Source organism: Tarenaya hassleriana, unplaced genomic scaffold, assembly GCF_000463585.1.
Source record: "Tarenaya hassleriana unplaced genomic scaffold, ASM46358v1 Cleome6, whole genome shotgun sequence".
Lineage (NCBI taxonomy): Eukaryota > Viridiplantae > Streptophyta > Magnoliopsida > Brassicales > Cleomaceae > Tarenaya > Tarenaya hassleriana.
This window is the reverse complement of record NW_010968505.1, coordinates 928520-935690: the sequence shown is the minus strand read 5'-3', so window position 1 is coordinate 935690 and position 7171 is coordinate 928520. Positions and strand designations below refer to the sequence as shown.

Below are 7171 nucleotides of genomic sequence, written 5' to 3'. Positions count from 1 at the left end.
GGGATTTGTATTTTGGACTATGGGACTTGTATTCCCGCATTTTGTACGGTTATATTATGACTATTCGGACATGTGTTGTTTTGCGATACTGATCGTTTATATTTCCCGCTTCTTACTCTGGTTTGATTAAAAATGTTTTTGGATTTCGTATTTTCGCTTCCGCGGTTTATTATTTTATTGTTATATCGTGCATGTGGCACAATCCGTTTATTGTACACGGCTTACGGGTGTCACATGAGTGTTTATCGAACTTGAATTATTATTCGTAGGAAAAAACGTATGATTTAAAATTCCGGTTTTTTATTTACAGCCGAAGAAAAAGAAACTAAATATGTTGTTTATATTACGATTTAATTTAAATTACTTCCGACCAAGTAATATAGATGCCACCTTTGTCGTGTGTTTTTTTTTTGGTGCGCCGCATAAGACGGACCAAAAGGCAAAAGGTATCCTTTGGAACTATTTATTGAAATTAATTAAAATTAATTTATTTCGAGTGGTATTTTATTTATTTAATTTGATTATTAACCACGATATATGCTCCCGGTCCGACAACAAATATATTATCACCCAAATTGGGTTTAAATTAAGCGTAGTTGTTTCTTGGACAGTAACTAAATTATATCATATACACACAGTGATGAAAAAGAATTGAATTGCTTTTGGATATGTTCGTGACAAAAGCACCAAAAGAATATTACAAAATGGTCAATAATAATAATAATGATGATGATGATGATACTTGTGGGTCGATGGTGATCTATTCGGAAATCGATTCGAAATTTTAGCGATTCTGTTCGGAAATGGTTTATTCGGTATACTAAAATTTATACCAAATTAGTACCGTATATTATTTGATTCGGTTCCGGTTTTGGTACGGTTCGGTTTTGGTTTTCGTTAAACAAATTTAGATTTTCTTAAGAAAATTTTGGTTTTTCTGACATTTTATAAATTTCGTTTCGGTTACGAAAAATTTGATTCTATAAAAAATATAACGTTCGGAAATTTTAAATGGTATGGTTCGGAAAAAAATGACGAGATTTTTGGTTTTATACGGTTCGGTTCGAAACAAAACACCCACCCCTATCCATGATTGTTAAGGGTACGTGGGATGTTCATGAAGAGCCAAATTCAATTAGAGAAACACAAAAAATGTTCAGAAACAAAGTTGGATATAGTTTTATTCAAAGGGTTCTATGCTCATGAATTAATAAAAAATATTCACATTCTTTTGAAATTATAACCAAGATTTCAATCTTTCTACTTAAAAACCATGGATTATAATTTAATTATTTCGAGAATATTTGAAACTCCAATCACACCCAATAGAGATAATCCATCATATATATCCCTTTAAAAAATCTAATATGGACTCCGAATAAAACTAAATAAGCTTTGGCATTTCACCGCTTTCCATTTTCCATTTTTTTTTTGTTTTCTCAATTCTATTACTATTTTCATTGATTAGGTAATGAAGTGAAGGCAGAATATTATATGGTCAATATAAAATAGATATACGAAGATTTTGCATAACAGCAAATGTAAGGATATTAGTGCTTGCTTAGGGTATTTGTGCATCAAAACTATATGTTAAAATTGTCAAAACTGAATCTTACACCCAACAATTTCGACCCGTTTGGTTGGTTGACCGTTGGGTTTCTTCCCTCCCTTGGTCTTTGGAGCCATTGACGGCGCAAGCAAATCCTTCTATTTAATTTCTTTAAACAAATCGGTTATTCGTTTTCAGGTATAAATTAGTACTTATCTTCTTCTCCTTCTCTACCTGTTTTGGATAAAGTTCTAAACTTTCTTTTATTCTCTCCGCAGAAAATGGACACAAATTGAAGAGTCTATTAATACAGCCATTATCTTTTTTTTTTCGTTTTGAATTTTTAACATTATAAATTAAACCAATATAACACATAATATAAGTACATAAGAATCTCCGAATACTTGTCAAGTGTAAGATGGACAAAACTACAATTTATACGGACTACATATACAAATATTTATACATGTAGAAAAATATTTAGATATTCATTAATAAGGGAATAGAACTATATTGAAATGTGTGTGTGTATATATACATATTGAATTTAGAGATTGAAATATACATTTTTTGTCTTTTTAGGCTTGGGAGTAATATTTTTATTGCTAATGTTTTTGTGCTGAAAATAAAAAAAATAAAACCTTTTTTTTTGGCTTGGGAATAAAGGGGGAAAAGTCATAAAATATATACTTATCTTATTAAGCAAACCTTTAATCACCCGTAAGTTTTAAACATTTATAAACGAAATGAAAATTTGAAAAATGGTTGAAGAGAAAAGCCAACTAAACCCGTTACCAAAAAAAAAAACCAACTAAAAATGTAAATTTTTTACCCCGACTAAAAAAATATACTATAAAAGAGAGTTGACTCTTTTAATCCACTGGATATACTAATGGGCCAACTAAATTTGGTAATGGGCCGTCACAAATGGGCCCATCTTGATTCCACGGACGCGCCGCAGCGATCAGCGATGTCTACTGCTGTCTATTGAACGGAAGTAACCGATCGTCGGGTCCATGGCGGCTTCGAAGGAGACGACGACCCTGCGTGTTCTTTGCCGGAGGCTCAATATCTCCGGGAACGAGCCTGCGAGCCTCCAATGGCTCATCGGATCACCCTTTTTCCCGCCTTTCACTGTCGTCTCCACCTTACGATGCATCCATCGAGCTCCTCCGTCGTCGTCTTCCCCAGACTTCGAGCGAGAATCTGGTAACATGCTGTGTTTACTTTTGTTTCCCGAGAGAATTTGGCTGTTATGTGATATTGGACGGTGCATTTTGTGTTTAGTTGCGTTTTGACGCGGTTTCAGAGTTCCGGAGTTCATTTCTTCATCCATTGTTTTACGTTCGTAATTCTAGGACGGTAATGAATGAAAGCCAATATGCTTAGCTTTTTTTTTCTGGGAATCGGGTTGATGCTCAAACTTGTTCTGGGCAATCCCGGTCGAGATCGCATATAGACACTAAACTTGATTTTCTGGGGTTTTCATTAGTTTGTGTATGCATGTTTTTGTGGTTCTATCACATGTTTGGTGACGGAATGGGGATAGATAAATAGCTCGAACTCCATTGAATATCTAGCTCTTTTTGAATTTCATTGATTCTGGAAAGAATATCGAAACAAGAGAAATTAGGGACAAACTCAACCTTTCACAATTCATTTTAAAAAACTCTGAACATAAACCCTTTTCTTAATAAAAAGAATTTTAGCACAGTAAGGAAATCATGAAATAAACCAAAGTAATTATGAAATCTCGCTGCATCACTCTGCTATCCTTTATTTTTCTTACACCAAATTACCAAAAAAATCCTTTACTTTTTTCCTTGTGTTCTTTGTGATCGTAAGGTCCCTACAGTTGAAAGGAAAATTCTACCGTACCGCTATAAGACAGCGCATTATTGTATGGTAGCGAATGTTGGGCGGCGAAAGGGCAACATATGTCTAAAATGAGTGTGGTCGAGATGAAGATGTTGAGATGGATGTGCGGACACACAAGAATGGATAGAATTAGAAATGAGATTATTAGAAAGAAAATAGGAGTAATAGATATCGAAGAGAAGGTACGGGAGGGGCATTTAAGGTGTTTTGGACATGTACAACATAGGCCGATAGATGCGCCGATTAGAAAAGTGGAGAGTATAGGTATAGGGGTGAAAAGGAAAGGAAGAGGTAGAGCTAGACTTACTTGGGAGCGTGTCATTAGAAACGATTTGGAAGTGTTACAGATTCCGAAAGAGTTAACCCGGGATCGAAATGAGTGGAGTGGAGAAGAATGATTCATGCGGCCGACCCCAAATAAACTTGGGAATGAGACGATGTTGTTGTTGTTGTTTTTTCCTTGTGTGGTAAATGTTTCTTTAGTCCAATATTTAAGTTTAGTCATGCTGTGAAAAATTCGAGCAGATGATCTTCGGGTGTTGTTACCAAGGGGTTTTGAAGTCATTGGGGCTCTAGTAATTGGGAACTCTGATGCCGAGGAAAATGCCGTTGAGGCTGTTGGAGCGGCTCCGAAAGCATTTATCAGTGAAGGGAGAGTTGGATGACGAAAAGACGGTTGGTGGTGTTCTGGATGCAAAATCTGGCAACTTTCATTTCTTTGTCTCTAAAAGCGAGAAATCAAACAAGTTAGAGTCCGTTACTTCCATTGTGTACGAGGATAGACCAGAGAAATATCTTTGGGAGACTGGTTGCTTGCTTCATTGTGAGCTACCGATCAAATTGCCTCTGTACTTTCCTGCAAAAAATCCATCTGGTATGTTCTCAATCTGGAAGTCTTTAATTTCAGTCCTCAAGGAACGTGACCAGAAAATAACTATGTTGAAATGCAAGTATCTAGTCTGTAAACAGAGTACATAATAATCGGCAGGGCTTTTGTTTTTTTGGGTACACTCATCAGGTGGTGAGGAGATATTTTCAGATGCAATAGAAGCTGTTGTTTCCCAGTTGAAAGAACCAAATGTTGCATATATGGCTGAGATCCTGCAGAAAGCATCTGGAGAGTTACCAAAACCAGTTATCCTCCGTGGAAAAGATTTGGGGTTTGATGCTGCTGCATCAAACATCAACCTTCTTGGAACTCCTGACCGAGGCTCTGACAAACAAATGCTGTCATGTTCACATTTTTGTCTGAACAGCAAATCAGCTACAGAAAAATTTTCAGCAGAGGTAAGAGAACATAATTCTATGTTTGTTTTATTGCTTCCCCTTTGTTGTTGCCATCTGGCTTTGATTTGTTTTCTCCTTCCCTGAAACTTTTTCTTCTTAGAGTGCAGATAAAATTCAAGTATCTGTTCTGCATAACAGGTCAGAAAAGTCTCTAAACTCCGATGCCCCGGTCGCAGAATATTTTCCAGGTGAGTACTTGAAGGATCGTCAATTAGGTTTTCATATCAAGCATTAGTTGGAGGTACTATGAATGAATATACAAATACTATCGTTCTTATTTGTTAGTTGTTTCTTGTTTAATCAGCTATGGCAGAAGCTAGGGTCATTGTTGTTACTTTGGAGCTTGATGTACTTTGTTATTCACCCAAGGATCTTCCACTTATGCATGCAATTTCAAGTTTCGTTGTCCCTGCTTTGGTTAATCAGTTACATTCACTGAAGAAACTTATCTTACCAAGCCTCTTGATGGAACAAATAAAGCAAGGTAATCTTTGGAATTATATTTTAATAAGATTATCTTAAGTTGAGCCATATAAAGATTCCAATGAAACATTTTTCATTATTGTGAGTTGCAATAGTAGGACGATTCATGTGGTGGATGCAAACCTGTGAGTTCCATGCTTTACTTGTTATGTCACAGTCTAATAATGACGAACCCTAGTTTAAATAGTATTCTTTAACAAATTTGAGTATTCTGTTACACTTATGAACTTGAGATTTCCATACGAAAATTTGATCTTCTGAACTTTGCATGCAGTTTTCATCCCTTCATGACTGGATCATATTGTGATACTTGACGCATGGTTATTAATTGTGTCTTTCTCTGCAGTTGATGTTAGAAAATCACTACACTTGAGGCTCGGTCTGCCTTTGAATCGCCCGCTCTTGAGAATTGCCAATGCCTTGGATTTATCTTTGAACGATGACTCAAGAAGCAACCTAAAGAGAAAAGGGTACATATGCATATTTCTTCGGAATTTTTTTTGTTTGTGTGTTGATCAAATTCTGCATCGATTCCAATAATTATGCATTTTGACATGGTCAGGTTCCACCATGCTCAAAGATGTACATCTTGGAATTCCTAGCAGCGGAGGTTAGCACGTTTGTGCTTATATTTTTGCTGCCCTCGTTGTTTTGTTCCAGCAATCCGTTCTTCTAACTCCAGACTTTCGATGCAGTCTCGGGTGGTGCTGCATCTCTTGTCCAAGGGTCTTATGAGTACTACCATTATCTTCATGATGGATTCGATGACTCAGTATATAAATTTATTCTCTCTCCCAACTCAGTTTTTTTTTTGTAAGTTATGTAGATGAATGAAATGATTCAATACCAACTGATGAAGTAGCGTAGGAAACAATATTCAACACGATGATAAAAGCAGAAAATATAGATAACTGTCAATGTTGTTGTGCTTGTAGATATCTTCATTACAACCTTTGCTAGGGAAAAGAGAGTTCCTATGATTGTTTGACAACGATCCCATCTCACTTGAAACTTAGCTACATTATTATAGCGATAGCTTCTGTACTTCTAACTTCTTGCTTTCTCTCTTCTTTTTTGCCCAGGGTTGGGGCTGTGCTTACCGTTCCTTGCAAACTATTGTCTCCTGGTTCAGACTTCAACATTATACATCCATTGCTGTTCCATCTCATAGGTGAGAATCGATTCCTGCAGAGTAATTTACTTGGGACTCGACCATTGCTTAAGACAAGAAATTTTTGGCTTTTCAGGGAAATACAACAGACACTTGTGGAGATTGGAGACAAGGATCCTTCCTTTGTAGGATCTCGCGAGTGGATCGGGGCCATCGAATTAAGTTTTGTGTTGGATAAACTTCTTGGTGTAAGCCTTCTATCCCTGAACTTCCTCGAGTTTAAATTCATTTTGCGCTTCAAGTGATGTTGGCGAAAAATGGATATCTGCACTTATATCTTTCGCAGATAGTTTAGCCTATATGCATATCTTTTGATTCATGTCGGTTAACTGTGCATATCTTTTGATTCTTTTCACAGGTGAGCTGCAAAATCATAAACGTGAGATCTGGATCCGAGCTTCCAGAGAAATGCCGTGAGTTAGCTACGCACTTTGGGAATCAAGGAACCCCAATAATGATTGGTAAGTCGAAAAAGAAAATCACCAAATCAATCAATAATTCTCAAGCTTAATCAAACACAGGGTTTTGGCTAATTCGTGGATAGTTTAGCCTTAACTGTGAGGGTTTAGGATTACAACCATAGGGATGGAAAACTGTGACTAATTTTTGGATTCCTTACTCTGGTATATATGAACAGGAGGTGGGGTTTTGGCATATAACCTTTTGGGAGTGGAGTATAACGAAGCGAGTGAGGATTGTGCCTTCCTAATATTGGATCCGCATTACACAGGAAGCGGCGAGCAGAAGAAGATTGTGAATGGTGGATGGTGCGGGTGGAAGAAGGCAGTGGATAATAAGGGAAA

The 7171-nt window shown here is 36.6% G+C and overlaps 1 pseudogene; it reads left to right on the top strand.

Moving 5' to 3' along the window:
* The first annotated feature begins 2545 nt into the window (after positions 1–2545).
* LOC104798960 overlaps positions 2546–7171 on the top strand; it is a 4998-nt pseudogene continuing 372 nt past the window's right edge.